At 65.2% G+C, this 16,442-nt stretch overlaps 1 protein-coding gene across 2 annotated transcripts in view; it reads right to left on the reverse strand.

Moving 5' to 3' along the window:
- ASTN2 (astrotactin 2) overlaps positions 1-6,201 on the reverse strand; it is a 628,164-nt gene extending 621,963 nt beyond the window's left edge. The window contains exon 1 of one of the 2 annotated variants that reach the window (XM_038374351.2): positions 5,866-6,190. The gene's annotated coding sequence lies outside the window, so the exon portion shown is untranslated. Of the gene's footprint in view, positions 1-5,865 lie in introns of both variants that reach the window. The other variant, XM_043498583.1, reaches the window with a different exon arrangement.
- Between the last annotated feature and the right edge of the window lie 10,241 nt (positions 6,202-16,442).

Consider the following 16,442-nt stretch of genomic DNA (forward strand, 5'->3'; position numbering starts at 1 on the left):
TCAAAACAAAAAGATGCTTTTTGTTTTTTGTTTGTTTGTTTTTTAAGAGATCTGAGAAGTTCAAATATCTGAAAGGAGAAAAACATTCTCCCTATTAAAAAGATTCTGTATGGGATTTTTTTTTGTGTGTTTTGTTTTTTTTTTAAAAGACAGCTCAAGCACCCAGATGGCTGCAGTAGAAAGTCAAAGTGTATCAAAAACAGGAATAAAGAACCTAGGAAAATGCATTAAAAAATTACATTAAGAGGATGTTAGGATTGCATAGCTAAGGATCAAGAACAAAAATCGGGATGTGAAAGCAAAATTGCATACACCACTTTAGCTCATGTCCCTTGCATGTGAGGGTGTTATTAACGATTATCCTAATACATATGCAGAAACACACTTTTTTCCGACACCCATAGATACACAGCATCTTGTAGTGCTACACATGCCAGTCAAACAGAACCCATTAAAGTCATTTACAAGAAGTACACAGGAAATTGTTTTTACGTAAGATACTACAACGTAAGTAACCAATCAATGGTGAAAATTTGCCAGGATATATATAGGCCATCTAGTTTAGTTTGGTAGCTAGCTGCTTCACTCTCTGAACTGCACTTAAAGCAGGCTGTGCTGCCTGGTGAATAGATGTTGTACAGCGGATGGCTGCTGAGTAAATCAAGATACACGCCCCGAGAGAAAAGGCCTCATCAGAGAGAGTCTAAGGTCAACAAAAATGCTGGACTTACGCCAGTGAAAACATAGAAATGAAAAGGTACTGCAAGGTGTAACAGGTGTATCCAAGGTCGTAGAAAATCACGAGTGACGGTGTGTTATCTATCAATGCATAATGCATATGGACAAGGGGCCAACTAAACTTGTCATTGCCAGCCTTTGAATGCTTTGTGCCCTGCAAGCCTGGTTCTCTTCATGGGTTTTTTTTGGCACAGGCTGCAAGTTAAGACAGGGAAAAGATTTATGAAACATGCTGAGCATTGGGGCCAGAGTCCACAGAGAAATGCAATGACTGTATGGGCATGCAGGAACTAACTCTCATGGGAGTAAAAGCCAGGCTAGGCATGTTTTAGCTAGACTCCCCTGGGCGATCAGAGGAGGACTCAGTTTTAGTTAACCGTTTTTCAGGGTCTCTGATCCAACGGCCCACAGCTGGTTTCAAACAAATACATAGATAATCCCTTGCAGAAGAATCTGCACAGCCTTGGAGCTTATAGAGTTGTATTCCAGACACCAACACCCCCTAGTGGGCTAACACTCCTCCAGCATGCATCTGCACACACACTGTCACAACTTTTTAACATTTCACATACCGGGAAAGGTGCAATTAAAATCTCTTAAACATGTCCTCCAAGGTCAGGGTTACGAGCATGACCACAGGGGAAGAAGCTTCTTTCTGATGCGATCACCCCATGTCCTTTTAGTAGAGTACCTCTCCCACCTCCCAGGATTCAGATTCTCCAGCCTTTTTAGCCCACTTCTCTGCTTGGGTTTGGTTTGTTTGTTTATTAGGAGGTTTTCCCACTGTTACAGTTACGCTACTACAGAGAAGGTTCCCACAGCCACCAGACTTTAGCAATGTATCTCCCAGCCTTGCTTTCAGCAAATCCAGATGGCACTGCATGACGAATGCTAAAAAACGTGGGAGCCTTATCTACACTCCGGCTCCCACCAGTAGAAATTTTTAATCAAAGACACCTATTGTAGCCAATGCCCCCTAGTGAAGTCACGCTCCTTTCTCCACTCATGCAGAATTGCGTCCCTACAAAATAAGTCGGTTGTGGCCTTCGGAGAGTTTTTGGGGCATTAAGAAGCAGTCTTGTAACCCAATTAGGCTTCAAGAAGGGACACTTCAGCTGTGAAATTCACGGGAAAGGAATCACTGAGATAAGATAAAGGGACGTGAATCAAGATTCTACAGTGGTGCCTGACTGAAGCCGCCACAAGTTACTGATTCATCCCCACAAAGATGTTACCATTAATAGATGAAAGACTGTTCCCATAAGTTAGGCTCTTCGTTGTTTTGTTCTCAGCTACCTTCCCTTCAAAGTTCTTGGTATCAGCACTGCCATCAGCTCTGTTTTATGCTGCGTCTAGCTCAATTCCCTAGGAAGCTACTCAGGTAGACTGTTTGGGACAAGCACCTCAGAAAGAGGTAAGGACACATCTGGGGCCATCTAAAGATGAAAACATTCTGCTTCTCATGGAGAGAACGAACCAGGTACCTGTAAAATCGGAACTCAGAAGAAACTTGCCCACAGGCAAGTCTATGTACAGATTGCTACCATAAACCCAATCTATAAGTCCTTGACGTCCAATGGCAAGCACTACTGCAGCGAGGAGGGGGTTAAGTGTTTAAGGCAATTTCCCTCACCACCCGAAGATCAGAGCTACTGGCCTCCCCCTTTTCCTACATTTGTACAGAACCTTTCATCCCAGAGGAGTCTGGCAAGCCACGCCGCAACTATAGCTGCTATTTAGAGTTGTAGGGCAAGCAGCAGAGGAAATCTACAGGATAGTCCACCTTGGGTGAGGGACCACCCCTGAGAGCGTTTACCACAGCGCTTTACTGGTAACTTTGCTCCCGTCTCCTCACCCTCCACCACACACAAACTCTGACAACTCTCGGGTCACGCCAAGCCAGGGACACTGGGTCTGTAGCTATTGCTAGTACACAAGGCCTGCCAGACTTCTATTCTAACCACCCCACTTTCATTTGTACCCAAAAAGCAATCCCACTAGCCACAAAATCATTTACAGTGACTGTCCAGGAAAGAGTTAAATATGAAAGGATCTCTTGCCACTCCTGGAGACAGAAAAAACGGTACTATTGAAGTATCACAAGAAAATGAGTACTTGTGGCACACTTCATCCGATGAAGTGAGCTGTAGCTCACAAAGCTTATGCTCAAATAATTTGTTAGTCTCTAAGGTGCCACAAGTCTCCTGTTCTTTTTGCGGATACAGACTAACAGCTGCTACTCTGAAAAGTATCCACAGCTACTCATGAGACAGACCCTTGGAAGGAGAGGGAGAGGGGGTTCCCTTCTGAAGAAGCAGGCACTCATTAAGTTTAGAATCGTGGCAAAGCCATCCATGTGGGGAAAGTTCCCATTTATCTCTGCGGCAAGTTCAATATCTGCTGATTTGGGGGATACCTTGAGGTGTCTAGTACACAAAGAGATTGTAACAGAAGCCAGCATTGAGAAAGAGTTGGGTAATTGTGAGTCCTATCAAGGCACAGGCTCGCTGAAAAGTAGAGAAATTCTTAGGCATACTATGTCCTCCACCAAGTCACCCGTTGCAATGGGGTTGCCGTACTAGATCAGATTGCTGTGCTCTGTCGGTCTAGTGTCCTTCGTATGGCAGGAACCAATACTTAAGGCTACGTGCTGGTGCTTTTGCCTTCCTCTGATGCATTTAGCTAGGTATGTAACGTGGGCTAGGAGAATCCACTCCTGATCCCTGCAGCAATTGCATTTTGCCCTGAAACCCAACTCATGAATCAAAGTTTTCCGTTACCTTTTTTTCCAATCTCCTGTATGGTAAAGCCAGCCCAGCACATCAGGGCTGTTCCTTGAGTCTGAGATTTCTTACTGACATACAGGGTTTTTTTAAGGTCTGGATTTGTTGTTGTTTGTGATTGACTTAAGATGCCTAGGAAGGCAAGAAGACTGCAAAGCGAGGTTCTGACAAGCTCAGTTTAAGAGACATCCAAGTATTTATTACAAGCATTTTCTATTGGAGGAGCCTCCCCGGGGGTTAAAAACCATGAGATTTAGTTAGTTATTCACTTCTGTGGCATATCACAATCACTGAAAAAACAGTCACTTGTAAACAACAGTCTGCGGCTGAACACACAGCTATGTACCGGTTAGCCTGCATATAGGCTAGAACAGCTTGACACGCTAAATGCATAGAAAACAATCCACTCAAAGTCACAACAGAGTGCAGCACCTTCATCAGCACCACAGACATAAAGCCAAGCAGGTACTCAAATTACAGGCGCTTAGATCCCAGAGAAGAGAAAGGTAGTGGATAAAGAGGAGATGTATTGAGATCAACAAAAGTCTTCAGTCATCTGCCACAGCAGACACCACACTTTAGCTACAGAATTCGCAACAGGTCACTTTTATGGAGCAGAACAAGTCAGAACTAATATATAAAACAGGATAATAAGGTGACAAGACGGAGAAACATCCCATGTTAGAGCAGAGATCAACTAGCTTCATGCAGGAAAGATGTTCTCATAACCAATTTTAATTGTTCTTGGCTACCAGGAAATCCTAGAAAGTATGGAGAAACATGCAGGCATGCTGTAATAGACCGTGACCGCTAAAGCATCACACAAAGCAGGGGTAATCAAGAGAGCATTCAGCTAAAATATTTATGCAATCAAAGGAAATCTCCTCTTTGCCCTACACTCAGTGGCAGCTTCTCCAGGGCCAGCCATTTCACAGGAGTGCAGAAGACACTTAAGTATGAGTAGTGCCACCCTGCTTTGCAGGCTGAGCCAATATGCTTCAAACCAGTCATTTGACAAGCCAGCAGGCAGCCTTGAGACCCTGCTACAACTCTTTTTCCCCCCTTCTGGAGGGAAAAAAAAAAGTGTGCGCAAAAAGGCGAACATTAAAAGCTCTAAAAGATAATGAAGCTATCAATTACAAGGGAGGGAAATCAAACCACGGCAATGTGACAGCACTAAAGTGACTCCTGCAGGATCTTGCAAAGACATTTCTGAAATCAAACTGGTCGACAACTCGGTGAGGAGGCGAGATCGCCCACATAAAGAATGTCCCTATATTTCACATCCGCAAGGGCAAGAAGTCCTGCCCAGAGGATGGGTAAAAGCCCCTTGGTGAGAGAGCAAACCTAAACCACTGTGCATTGTTGCAGCAGGGAATGAAGGGGAGAAAAAGCTAGGAGGAATTCTTTAAACTAAGAAAGCGGGTACAGCTACAGGTATGCAAAAAGCCCAGAGGAACACCCCTAAAAAGGCGCAAAAGCTGTATCAAGTCAAATGCTCTCAACTCCTGAGCAAAAATGAATATAAATATTGCAGCCACAGTGAAAAGAGATAATGCCAGCTCATCTTCCCCTGAAACTGCATCCCACCAGGAGAGAGGACTTTAAGGGAGACGGGAGGGAAGGCAGAAGTGGGGGGAGACAGACAGGGACGCCCAGAGGATTAGCTAGGAGGGTTGTGTGTCATAGCCCCACCACCACAGCTTCTGCCCCAGCCTAATTAACTCCTCAGTGCTCCACATGCCCTGGAGCCGTGGCAGGTACTTGTTCCAGGCTCGCCCTCAAACGCCAGCCCGCCCTAGGGGCTGGGGGCACGGCCCATCAGCCAGCCCTCCCCACACGGCCCCAGCGGCTCGCTCCCACCGCGGCTCCTCAGCCCCACCTGCTGCCCCCCGAGTCACTCCAGCAGCTCAGCCCTCCTCTGCTGCCTGCCTTCCATCCATCATCTCCCCCGCGTCCTCCCAGCGGATCCCGACGAGGGCAAGTTCCTCGCCAGCCGGCCAGCGCCGCGCACACCCCCCCGAGGGGCAGGGCCGTGCCTCAGCTGCCCCCGCCCCACACCCAGAAATGGCCCCCTTCCCGCAAAGCGGAGCCCCTCGCCTTGCTCAGCCCCGGGGGGGGGGTGCCAGAGGCGGCCCCATCCAACCTCTGCTCCTTCCCCGAGGGGGGGCCGCCCCGATCCCCGCCCCCGGCGCTCCCCACCTCGGGGCCGGGGCAGCGGCTTGGCCCAGCTTCCGGACCCCCGCGGAGCAGGAGAAGTCCACGAACTCCGCAGCGTGCGCCCCCCCCCCCCCCCGGGAGCTCCCCCGCCTCGCCCCGCCGACCCGGGCCCCCCCCGCCGCACCCAGGGTGAGAAGGGCAGCTCGGTGTTGTCCAGATCGTCCTGCACCGCGACGCGCCCGGGCAGCTCGTTGCGGACGAGCAGAGGCGGGACTCGGCGGCGGGCCGGGGCCCGGGGGGCCGGGGGCGGCGGCCGGCGGGGAGCCGCGCCAGCGGATGTCGTTCTCGCGGAGCACGGGCACGGTGGACACGGTGACCGTCTTCACCCGGCAGGGCCGGCGGGCTCCCGCGAGGCGGACGAGCCGGGCCCGCTGGCCAGGAGCAGCAGCAGCGGCAGCGGCGGGGGGCAGCGGGCGGCGGCGCGGAGCCGGCGGAGGGCGGGGGAGCTGCCATGGCGGGGCGCGGGCGCCGGAGCCGGAGCGGGAGCGGGAGCGGGAGGCGCAGGCAGAGCCGAGCGGGCGAACCAGCCGACTGAGCCTGCTGCGGGCGGCCCCGCCCCCGGCCCCCGCCGCGCCCCGCCCCCGCCCGCCCCCGCCCGGCCCAGGCTCCCCGGGCTCCCGAACCGTCCCCCCCTCCCCCCCGCAGCCACGGAGCAGCAGGGCCAGCCCCGCACCCCCCCCTCCCCCCACCTCCTCTCCCAGTCCTGCACCCCCCCAGCTCCCCCGACTCCCGCCCCAGCCCCGCACCCCCCCAGCTCCCCCCACCTCCTCCCCCAGCCCTGGAGCACCAGGACCAGCCCTGCACCCCCCCAGGCTCCCCTCGACTCCAGCCCCCAGCCCTCCACCCCCCCGCTCCCCCGACTACCCCCCGCCCTGCACCCCCCAGCTCCCCCCGACTCCCGCCCCCAGCCCTGGAGCACCAGGACCAGCCCTGCACCCCCCCCGCTCCCCCCGACTCCAGCCCCCAGCCCTGCACCCCCCCAGCTCCCCCCGACTCCCCCCCCAGCCCTGGAGCACCAGACCAGCCCTGCACCCCCCAGCTCCCCTCGACTCCCGCCCCCAGCCCTGCACCCCCCAGCTCCCCCCGACTACCCCCCAGCCCCACACCCCCCCTGTTCCCCTCGACTCCCGCCCCCAGCCCCGCACCCCCCCAGCTCCCCCCGACTCCCCCCCCCCAGCCCTGAGCACCAGGACCAGCCCTGCACCCCCCCTCTCCCCCCTACTACCCCCCCCCCGCACCCCCCCAGCTCCCCCCCATCTCCCCCCGACTCCCGCCCCCAGCCCCGCACCCCCCCAGCTCCCCTCGACTCCCGCCCCCAGCCCTGCACCCCCCAGCTCCCCCCGACTCCCCCCCCAGCCCTGGAGCACCAGGACCAGCCCGCACCCCCCAGCTCCCCCCACCTCCTCCCCCAGCCCTGGAGCACCAGGACCAGCCCTGCACCCCCCCAGCTCCCCCCGACTACCCCCCCAGCCCTGCACCCCCCGCTCCCCCCACCTCCTCCCCCAGCCCTGAGCACCAGGACCAGCCCTGCACCCCCCCAGCTCCCCCCGACTACCCCCCCCACCCTGCACCCCCAGCTCCCCTCGACACCCGCCCCCAGCCCTCCACCCCCCCAGCTCCCCCCGACTCCCCCCCCAGCCCTGCACCCCCCAGCTCCCCTCGACTCCAGCCCCCAGCCCCGCACCCCCCCAGCTCCCCCCGACTACCCCCCCAGCCCCGCACCCCCCCAGCTCCCCCCGACTCCGGCCCCCAGCCCTGGAGCACCAGGACCAGCCCTGCACCCCCCAGCTCCCCCCGACTCCCGCCCCCAGCCCTGCACCCGCCAGCTCCCCCCGACTCCCCCCCCAGCCCTGGAGCACCAGGACCAGCCCTGCACCCCCCCACCTCCCCTCGACTCCCGCCCCCACCCTGCCCCCCCCCACCTCCCCCCGACTCCGGCCCCCAGCCCTGGAGCACCAGGACCAGCCCTGCACCCCCCCACCTCCCCCCAACTACCCCCCAGCCCTGGAGCACCAGGACCAGCCCTGCACCCCCCAACCCCCCCCGACTACCCCCCCCCAGCCCTGCACCCCCCCAGCTCCCTCGACTCCCTCCCCCGGCTTGCACCCCCCCAGCTCCCCCCGACTACCCCCCCAGCGCTGCACCCCCCCAGCTCCCCTCGACTCCCGCCCCCAGCCCTGCACCCCCCCCAGCTCCCCCCCTACTCCCCCCCAGCCCTGGAGCACCAGGACCAGCCCCGCACCCCCCCCACCTCCCCCCGACTCCGGCCCCCAGCCCTGAGCACCATGACCAGCCCTGCACCCCCCAGCTCCCCCCGATTCCCGCCCCCAGCCCTGCACCCCCCCAGCTCCCCCCGCCTACCCCCCCAGCCCTGGAGCACCAGGACCAGCCCTGCACCCCCCATCCCCCCCGACTACCCCCACCCAGCCTGCACCCCCCCAGCTCCCCCCGACTACCCCCCCAGCCCTGGAGCACCATTACCATCCCCGCACCCCCCCACCTCCCCCGACTACCCCCCCAGCCCTGGATCACCAGGACAGCCCCGCCCCCCCCCACCTCCCCCGACTCCAGCCCCCCAGCCCTGAGCACCAGACCAGCCCCGCACCCCCCCCCCACACCTTCCCCCGACTCCACCCCCAGCCCTAGAGCACCATGACCAGCCCTGCACCCCCCCACCTCCCCCCCCTCCTCCCCAGCCCTGGAGCACCAGGACCAGCCCTGCACCCCCCTCTCCCCCCGACTCCCCCCCCAGCCCTGCACCCCCCCAGCTCCCCCGACTACCCCCCCAGCCCTGGAGCACCAGGAACAGCCCTGCACCCCCCAGCTCCCCCCGACTCCCGCCCCCAGCCCTGCACCCCCCCATCTCCCCCCGACTACCCCCCCAGCCCTGGAGCACCAGACCGCCCTGCACCCCCCCCCCACCTCCCCCCGACTACCCCCCCAGCCCTGGAGCACCAGAACCACCCCGCACCACCCCCACCTTCCCCCTACTCCCGCCCCCCAGCCCTGGAGCACCAGTGACCAGCCCCGCACCCCCCCCACCTCCCCCGACTCCAGCCCCCAGCCCTGGAGCACCAGACCAGCCCTGCACCCCCCCCACCTTCCCCTACTCCACCCCCATCCCTAGAGCACCAGGACCAGCCCTGCACCCCCCCCACCTCCCCCCGACTCCCGCCCCCAGCCCTGCAGCACCACGACCAGCCCTGCACCCCCCCCACCTCCCCCCGACTCCCGCCCCCAGCCCTGGAGCACCAGGACCAGCCCTGCACCCCCCCCCACCTTCCCCCGACTCCAGCCCCCAGCCCTAGAGCACCAGTCCAGCCCTGCCCCCCCCCCACCTCCCCCCGACTCCCGCCCCCAGCCCTGAGCACCACGACCAGCCCTGCACCCCCCCCACCTCCCCCCGACTCCAGCCCCCCAGCCCTGGAGCACCAGGACCACCCCCGCACCCCCCCAGCTCTCCCCCCGACTCCCACCCCCAGCCCTGGAGCACCAGACCAGCCCTGCACCCCCCAGCTCCCCCCGACTACCGCCCCGCCCGCTGGAGCACCAGACAGCCCGACACCCCCCCCTCCCCGACTCCCGCCCCCAGCCCTGGAGCACCAGGACCAGCCCCGCACCCCCCCACCTCCCCCCGACTCCTCCCCCAGCCCTGGAGCACCAGGACCAGCCCTGCACTCCCCCAGCTCCCCCCGACTCCTTCCCCAGCCCTGGAGCACCAGGACCAGCCCTGCACCCCCCGAGCTCCCCCTGACTCCTCCCCAGCCCTGGAGCACCAGGACCAGCCCTGCACCCCCCGAGCTCCCCCCGACTCCTCCCCAGCCCTGGAACACCAGGACCAGCCCTGCACCCCCCCAGCCCTGGAGCACCAGGACCAGCCCTGCACCCCCCCACTCCCCCCCAGCTCCCCCCCGACTCCAGCCCCCAGCCCTGGAGCACCAGGACCAGCCCTGCACCCCCGAGCTCCCCCCGCCTCCCCCCCAGCCCTGGAGCACCAGGACCAGCCCTGCACCCCCCCAGCTCCCCCCACCTCCCCCCCAGCCCTGGAGCACCAGGACCAGCCCTGCACCCCCCAGCTCCCCCCGACTCCAGCCCCCAGCCCTGGAGCACCAGGACCAGCCCTGCACCCCCCCCCAGCTCCCCCCGACTCCCGCCCCCAGCCCTGGAGCACCAGGACCAGCCCCGCACCCCCCCAGCTCCCCCCGACTCCAGCCCCCAGCCCTGCACCCCCCCAGCTCCCCCCGACTCCCTCCCCCAGCCCTGGAGCACCATACCAGCCCTGCACCCCCCCCCCACTCCCCCCGACTCCAGCCCCCATCCCTGGAGCACCAGACCAGCCCACCCCCCCCCGCTCCCCCCGACTCCCGCCCCCAGCCCTGCACCCCCTCAGCTCTCCCCCCGCTCCCCCCCAGCCCTGGAGCACCAGGACCCCCTGCACCCCCCCATCTCCCCCCCGCCTCCCCCCCAGCCCCTCGAGCAACCGGCCCAGCCTGCACCCCCCAGCTCCCCCCGACTCCACCCCCAGCCCTGAGCACCAGGACCAGCCCCTGCACCCCCCCATCTCCCCCCTACTTCCCGCCCCCAGCCCTGGAGCACCAGGACCAGCCCCCACCCCCCCCAGCTCCCCTGACTCCAGCCCCCATCCCTGCACCCCCCCAGCTCCCCCCACTCCCGCCCCAGCCCTGAGCACCAGGACCTGCCCCACCCCCCGCCCCCAGCTCCCCCCGACTCCAGCCCCCAGCCCTGGCACCAGGACCAGCCCTGCACCCCCCCAGCTCCCCCCGACTCCCGCCCCAGCCCTGCACCCCCTCATCTCCCCCCGCCTCCCCCCCCAGCCCTGGACACCACGACCAGCCCTGCACCCCCCTCTCTCCCCCCGCCTCCTCCTCCCCCCCACCTCGAGCCCAGGACCAGCCCTGCACCCCCCCACTCCCCCCGCCTCCCCCCCAGCCCTGGATCACCAGACCAGCCCTGCACCCCCCAGCTCCCCCCGACTCCAGCGCCCCACCCTGGAGCACCATGACCACCCTGCACCCCCCCAGCTCCCGCCGACTCCTCCCCCGACCCTGTAGCACCAGGACCAGCCCTTGCAACCCCCCGAGCTCCCCCCTACTCCTCCCCACCCTTGAGCACCAGGACCACCCTGCACCCCCCCCAGCTCCCCCCGACTCCCGCCCCCAGCCCTGGAACACCAGGACCTGCCCTGCACCCCTCCACTCCCCCCCAGCTCCCCCCGACTCCAGCCCCCAGCCCTGGAGCACCAGGACCAGCCCTGCACCCCCCTCAGCTCCCCCCGCCTCCTCCCCCAGCCCTGGAGCACCAGGACCAGCCCTGCACCCCCCAGCTCCCCCCGCCTCCCCCCCCAGCCCTGGAGCACCAGGACCAGCCCTGCACCCCCCCACTCTCCCCCAGCTCCCCCCGAATCCAGCCCCCAGCCCTGGAGCACCAGGACCAGCCCTGCACCCCCCCTCCCAGCTCCCCCCGCCTCGACCCCAGCCCTGGAGCACCAGGACCAGCCCTGCACCCCCCCTCCCAGCTCCCCCCGCCTCGACCCCAGCCCTGCAGCACCAGGACCAGCCCTGCACCCCCCCACTCCCCTCCCAGCTCCCCCCGACTCCAGCCCCCAGCCCTGGAGCACCATGACCAGCCCTGCACCCCCCCCAGCTCCCCCCGCCTCGCCCCCAGCCCTGGAGCACCAGGACCAGCCCTGCACCCCCCCAGGTCCCCCCCGCCTCTCCCCTAGCCCTGGAGCACCAGGACCAGCCCCGCACCCCCCCCAGCTCCCCCCGACTCCAGCCCCCAGCCCTGCACCCCCCCAGCTCCCCCCGACTCCCGCCCCCAGCCCTGGAGCACCAGGACCAGCCCCGCACCCCCCCCAGCTCTCCCCGACTCCAGCCCCCAGCCCTGGAGTACCAGGACCAGCCCTGCACCCCCCCAGCTCCCCCCGACTCCCGCCCCCAGCCCTGCACCCCCCCAGCTCCCCCCGCCTCCCCCCCCAGCCCTCGAGCACCAGGACCAGCCCTGCACCCCCCAGCTCCCCCCGACTCCAGCCCCCAGCCCTGGAGCACCAGGACCAGCCCTGCACCCCCCCAGCTCCCCCCGACTCCCGCCCCCAGCCCTGGAGCACCAGGACCAGCCCTGCACCCCCCAGCTCCCCCCGACTCCAGCCCCCAGCCCTGGAGCACCAGGACCAGCCCTGCACCCCCCCCAGCTCCCCCCAACTCCCGCCCCCAGCCCTGCACCCCCTCACTCCCCCGCCCCCCCCCCCCTAGCCCTGGACACCAGGACCACCCCTGCACCCCCCTCAGCTCCCCCGCCTCCTCCCCCAGCCCTCCGCCACCAGGACCCCCCTCACCCCCCCAGCTCCCCCCGCCTTCCCCCCCAGCCCTTGCACCAGGACCAGCCCTGCACCCCCCATGCTCCCCCGAGACTCCATCCCCCACCCTGGCACCAGGACCAGCCCTGCACCCCCCCATCTCCCCCGACATCCTCCCTCCAGCCCCTGGAGCACCAGGACCATCCCTGCCTCCCCCAGCTCCCCCGACTCCTCCCAGCCCTGGACACCAGGACCAGCCCTACACACCCCCAGCTCCCCCCCGACTCCTCCCCCGCCCTGGAGCACCAGTACCAGCCCTGCACCCCCCCCCTCCCCCCACTCCCCCCGACTCCAGCCCCCAGCCCTGGAGCACCAGGACCCGCCCTGCAACCCCCCAGCTCCCCGCCCTCCCCCATCCCTGGAGCACCAGGACCAGCCCTGCACCCCCCCCCAGCTCCCCCCCGCCTCCCCCCCAGCCCTGGAGCACCAGGACCAGCCCTGCACCCCCCAGCTCCCCCCGACTCCAGCCCCCAGCCCTGGAGCACCAGGACCAGCCCTGCACCCCCCCCAGCTCCCCCCGACTCCCGCCCCCAGCCCTGGAGCACCAGGACCAGCCCCGCACCCCCCCCCAGCTCCCCCCGACTCCAGCCCCCAGCCCTGCACCCCCCCAGCTCCCCCCGACTCCCGCCCCTAGCCCTGGAGCACCATACCGCCCCGCACCCCCCCACAGCTCCCCCCGACTCTCAGCCCCCAGCCCTGGAGCCCAGACCAGCCCTGCACCCCCCCCCAGCTCCCCCCTGACCTCCTGCCCCCACCCTGCACCCCCCAGCTCCCCCCCCCCCTCCCCCCCACTCCCTGGAGCACCAGGACCAGCCCTGCCCCCCCCCATCGCCCCTCGCTCCCCCCAGCCCTCGAGCACCAGGACCAGCCCCTGCACCCCCCAGCTCCCCCGACTCCATCCCCCACCCTGACACCCATGACGCACCCCCTGCACCCCCCCAGCTCCCCCCCCTACTCCCCGACCCCCAGCCCTTAGCCCACACCCCCCCGCAACCCGCCCCCCCGCTCCCCCCGACTCCAGATCCCCCAGCCCTGCACCCCCCCTATCTCCCCCCTACTCCCGCCCCCAGCCTGGAGCCAGGACCAGCCCCCACCCCCCCAGCTCCCCCCGACTCCAGCCCCCAGCCCTCACCCCCCCAGCTCCCCCCGACTCTCCGCCCCCAGCCCTGGAGCACCAGGACCCGCCCGCACCCCCCCCAGCTCCCCCGACTCAGCCCCCGCCCTGGCACCCCCCTGCACCCCCCCACCGTCCCCCCCCCTCCCTGAGCACCAGGACCAGCCCTGCACCCCCCTCACTCCCCCGCCTCCCCCCCCCAGCCCTGGAGCACCAGGACCAGCCCTGCACCCCCCCAGCTCCCCCCGCCTCCTCCCCAGCCCTGGAGCACCAGGACCAGCCCTGCACCCCCCCAGCTCCCCCCGCCTCCCCCCCAGCCCTGGAGCACCAGGACCAGCCCTGCCCCCCCCCAGCTCCCCCGACTCCAGCCCCCAGCCCTGGAGCACCAGGACCAGCCCTGCACCCCCCCCAGCTCCCCCCGACTCCCGCCCCCAGCCCTGGAACACCAGGACCAGCCCTGCACCCCCCCAGCTCCCCCCGACTCCAGCCCCCAGCCCTGCACCCCCCCAGCTCCCCCTGACTCCCCCCCAGCCCTGGAGCACCAGGACCAGCCCTGGACCCCCCCCCAGCTCCCCCCGACTCCCGCCCCCAGCCCTGGAGCACCAGGACCAGCCCTGCACCCCCCCAGCTGCCCCCGACTCCCGCCCCCAGCCCTGGAGCACTAGGACCAGCCCTGCACCCCCCCAGCTCCCCCCGCCTCCCCCCCAGCCCTGGAGCACCAGGACCAGCCCTGCAACCCCCCCAGCTCCCCCCGACTCCTCCCCAGCCCTGGAGCACCAGGACCAGCCCTGCACCCCCCCCAGCTCCTCCCGACTCCCGCCCCCAGCCCTGGAGCACCAGGACCAGCCCTGCACCCCCCTCAGCTCCCCCCCGCCTCCTCCCCCAGCCCTGGAGCACCAGGACCAGCCCTGCACCCCCCCAGCTCCCCCCGCCTCCCCCTCAGCCCTGGAGCACCAGGACCAGCCCTGCACCCCCCCCAGCTCCCCCCGCCTCCTCCCCAGCCCTGGAGCACCAGGACCAGCCCTGCACCCCCCCAGCTCCCCCCGCCTCCCCCTCAGCCCTGGAGCACCAGGACCAGCCCTGCACCCCCCCCAGCTCCCCCCGCCTCCTCCCCAGCCCTGGAGCACCAGGACCAGCGCTGCACCCCCCCCAGCTCCCCCCGACTCCAGCCCCCAGCCCTGCACCCCCCCCCAGCTCCCCCCGACTCCCCCCCCAGCCCTGGAGCACCAGGACCAGCCCTGGACCCCCCCCAGCTCCCCCCGACTCCCGCCCCCAGCCCTGGAGCACCAGGACCAGCCCTGCACCCCCCAGCTCCCCCCGACTCCAGCCCCCAGCCCTGGAGCACCAGGACCAGCCCTGCACCCCCCCCAGCTCCCCCCGATTCTCCCCCAGCCCTGGAGCACCAGGACCAGCCCTGCACCCCCCCACTCTCCCCCAGCTCCCCCCGACTCCAGCCCCCAGCCCTGGAGCACCAGGACCAGCCCTGCACCCCCCCCAGCTCCCCCCGCCTCGCCCCCAGCCCTGGAGCACCAGGATCAGCCCTGCACCCCCCCAGCTCCCCCCCCGCGTCCCCCCCAGCCCTGGAGCACCAGGAGCAGCCCCGCACCATCCCACCCCCCGTGACTCCTGCCCCCCCAGCTCTGGAGCACCAGGGCCAGCCCCGCATCTCCCCCAGCTCCCCCCCACCTCCCCCCCAGCCCTGGAGCACCAGGAGCAGCCCCGCACCATCCTGCCCCCCAGCCCTGGAGCACCAGGAGGAGCCCCGCACCATCCCACCTCCCGTGACTCCTGCCCCCCCAGCTCTGGAGCACCAGGGCCAGCCCCGCATCCCCCCCAGCTCCCCCCCTGCCTCCCCCCGCAGCCATGGACCACCAGGGCCAGCCCCGCCCCCTCCCTGCTCCCGCCCCGAGCCCTGGAGCACCAGGACCAGCCCCACACCCTCCCTGCTCCCGCCCCCAGCCCTGGAGCACCAGGACCAGCCCTGCACCATCCTGCCCCCCCCCGACTCCCGCCCTGCAGCCATGGAGTACCACGGCCAGCCCCACACCCTCCCAGCTCCCCCCTCCCACCACCAGCCCTGGAGCACCAGAGCCAGCCCCACACCCTCCCAGCTCCCCCCGACTCCCCTTCCTCATTCCCAGTGCCCCAGCCCCCCCAAATCCCAGGAATCCCCACTGCCCTTCCCATCACCTTTCTAGCCCTCTTCCTGGGGGGAACTCTCTTTAGGCCTTCTCCTTCCAAGCTCCCCTCCTCTTTCTTCATTTACTACCATAACTCCATGCCCTTCTCCATTCAAACCTTCTCCCCAGCATGCCCTTTCACGCCCCCCCCCCCCTTCAGCCCGCTTTTCTTTTCTCAGTACTACTTCACCTTCCCAGAACTACCTTCACGGATGGTTCTTTCCCTCCTTTCTAAAGGAAGCGGACTAAGGAAAGTCCAAGTCTTTTGCTTCTGAGTGTTCCTGTCTTCTTAAACCATTTAATTCCTGCATCTCCCTTCCTCCGGTCTCTATCCCATCCCTGCACTGCAGTTCATCACTCCCTCTAATTTTCACTTCAGCCAAAACTTTTCATTCCACACTGCCGCCTTATTTTCTTCCACTAACCCAACCCAGTTTTCCACCCCCTTCTTTTCTCCAGTTCTATCCCCCTAGTTCAGGGGTGGCCAACCTGTGGCTCCGGAGCCACATGCGGCTCTTCAGAAGTTAATAGGCGGCTCCTTGTGTAGGCACCAACTCTGGGGCTGGAGCTACAGGTGCCAACTTTCCAATGTGCCGGGGGGGGGGCTCACTCCTCAAACCCTGGCTCTGCCACAGGCCCTGCCCCCACTCCACCCCTTCCCACCCTCTCCCCTGAGCCTGCCATGCCCTTGCTCCTCCCCTCTCCACCCAGAGCCTCCTGCATGCCACAAAACAGCTGATCAGGAGGTGCGGGGAGGTGCTGATCGGTGGGGCTGCCAGTGGGCGGGAGGCGGTGGGAGTGGGGACGGGGGAGCTGATGTGTGTGGGGGGCTGCTGATATATTACTGTGGCTCTTCGGTAATGTACATTGGTAAATTCTGGCTCCTTCTCAGGCTCAGATTGGCCACCCATGCCCTAGGTCTTTTCTCCAGCTTTCCCTCCATTGCCTGACAATTATTATTCCGTTCAATCTCTAACTTCTTTCATCTTCCATGATGTCATCCCCACAGCTTCTTTCCCTCCTACCTACCA

The sequence above is a fragment of the Dermochelys coriacea genome, chromosome 16, assembly GCF_009764565.3.
Source record: "Dermochelys coriacea isolate rDerCor1 chromosome 16, rDerCor1.pri.v4, whole genome shotgun sequence".
Taxonomy (NCBI): Eukaryota; Metazoa; Chordata; order Testudines; family Dermochelyidae; genus Dermochelys; species Dermochelys coriacea.